Below are 2,500 nucleotides of genomic sequence, written 5' to 3' on the forward strand. Positions count from 1 at the left end.
TTCCCCCCTTTCTCCTTCTTCCCTCTCTCCACTCTCCCCCCGCCCCGCAACGGCATCGCGACCATCTTCCCCTCAATATCTGGGCTAAGATTCATATCAGCGCCTTAATGCACTTCCCCGATATCTTGGTAATAGAGAGAATAAGAGAGGGGTAAGAGATAAGGGGCGGTTGGCAGATAAATACGGAGATAATGCGAGATAAAGGGGCATACACGCAAATACGCTCACATATATATGCCTTGATAACACACACACACAAACACACACACACACACACACACACACACACACACACGTCCATGAGTGAGCGAGGAAGGGAGAGAGGCAGGGGGAGGGAAAGGAGGTAGGGAGAGAGGGAGGAAGAGAGATGCCGACTGAGTAAAAGAGAGAGAGAGAGAGAGAGAGAGAAGAGAGAGAGAGAGAGAGAGAGAGAGAGAGAGAGAGAGAGAGAAGAGAGAGAGAGAGAGAGAGAAGAGTAGAGAGAGAAGAGAGAATAAGGAAGATAAATGATATATATATATATATATATATATATATATATATATATATATATATATATATATATATATATTTATATATATTGTATATATATAAACAGATAAATAAACAGATAGACAGAGAGAGAGGGAGAAAGAGATAGATAGATAGATAGATAGATAGTGAGATAGAAAAAAAACGTATATATATACATATATATATACATATATATATATATATAATATATATATATATATATATATATATATATATATATATATATATATATATATATATATAATAGAGAAAGAGAGAGAGAGAGAGAAATAGACTTCGAAAACGATAGATAGAAACTGAAACCGAAAGAGAAAAGGAGAAAACAGGAGATAGAGAGACGGAGTAGAAACGAGAGGAGAGATAAAAGACGGACCCATCGATCTCGGGCCCAAATGCACCGCCACGGAGACGAGTTGTAAAAATCGACACTTGGAAGTATGAGTCGGTGTTTCGAAGTCTGGCTCTGGTATCAGTGAGGCCGGATATGAGGAGAGCTGTGGGGGGGGGGGAGGATTTTGTCTTTTTTATATCTATTTTTCTGTTTCTCTTCCTCCCCCACACAAGGTTCTTTTCTATTCTCTTTTTCATTTTTGCTTTCGCTCCTTCTTTCTCTCTCTCTTGCTTTCTGTTTCTCTCACACACGCTTCCTTTCCCCCCTCCTTCATCCCTTCCTCTCCCTCTCCCCACTAATCCTTCCCCTCCCCCCCTTCCCTCCATCATACCGTTCCCTTCCCTTCACCTCCGTGTATTGCGATCATCCCTGGTATCACTTCACTTGCCCCTCCTCTCCCCTCCCCATTCCCTCCTCTCCCCTCCCCATTCCCTCCTCTCCCCTCCCCATTCCCTCCTCTCCCCTCCTCATTCCCTCCTCTCCCCACCTTCCCTTCTCCTCCCACGCCCAAGTCCACTGCCCCATTGCACGCCATAAACGTCCTTCCGTCCACCCGCCATACGACCGAAACTCCCCCCGCCTCGAACTTAGACCCGCGCCCCAAGCCTAGCGTCACCCCGTCATAAGGTCGATAATCGTGCGATCCCGTTGGATATGTAAACAAACTGCGCCGTTGCGAGTGCTACTACAGAGGCACTATAGTGGCACTAGAGATCTCTTTACTACGAACATTATAGGCTGGCGTCAAATTGGAGGCTGTGTGGGGGGGAGGCCTTGCTGTTGCTCACCTATATGGATTGTTATCATAACCCGCTGCCTGCCTCTCCCTCCCCCTCTCTCTTTCGTTCTTTTTCCCATTCCTCTCTTCCTTTCTTTCATTTCCTTCTTCATGCCCCCTCTTCTTACGTTTGTACCTTTCCCTTTTCGGTAAAGATCTAGAAAATTTATCTTTGCTCTCTCTCTCCCTCTCTCTCTCTCTCTCTCTCTCTCTCTCTCTCTCTCTTCTCTCTATCTCTCTCTCTCTCTCTCTCTCTCTCTCTCTCTCTCTCTCTCTCTCTCTCTCTCTCTCTCTCTCTCTCTCTCTCTCTCTCTCACTCTCTCTCTCTCTCTCTCTCTCTCTCTCTCTCTCTCTCTCTTATTATTTTCCTTCTCTTTACCCGATTTCTTTCCTAGTCACTTCCCTCATTCGTTATTTAGTCCCCGTCTCTCTATTTTCCTATCTTCCATTATGTAATCTTCTTTCCATCTTCTCTTTCACTGTATCGTCCCCTCCTTTCTATCTTCCCTCTCTCCCTTTCCCTCTTCCTCCTTCGTAAAACTGCCTCCTTCTCTCTATCTTTCCCTTAATCCTTCTTTAACTTCTTCCTCCTCGTATTGTTTCCTTTTTCTTGCTCCAGTTTTCTTTTCTTCTTTTTTGCCTTTTTTCCTCCGTATTCCTATCATTTATCTCCTCCCCCCTCTTTTTTTGTTCTCATTCACTCTTCCTCTCTATCCTTTCCTTTGTTGTATATCTCTTCTTTTCTTCACTGTACCATTCATTTCCTATTTTCATTTCTTTTCATTTGTCCTTTCACT

This window comes from Penaeus monodon, chromosome 17, assembly GCF_015228065.2.
Source record: "Penaeus monodon isolate SGIC_2016 chromosome 17, NSTDA_Pmon_1, whole genome shotgun sequence".
In the NCBI taxonomy this organism is placed as follows: domain Eukaryota; kingdom Metazoa; phylum Arthropoda; class Malacostraca; order Decapoda; family Penaeidae; genus Penaeus; species Penaeus monodon.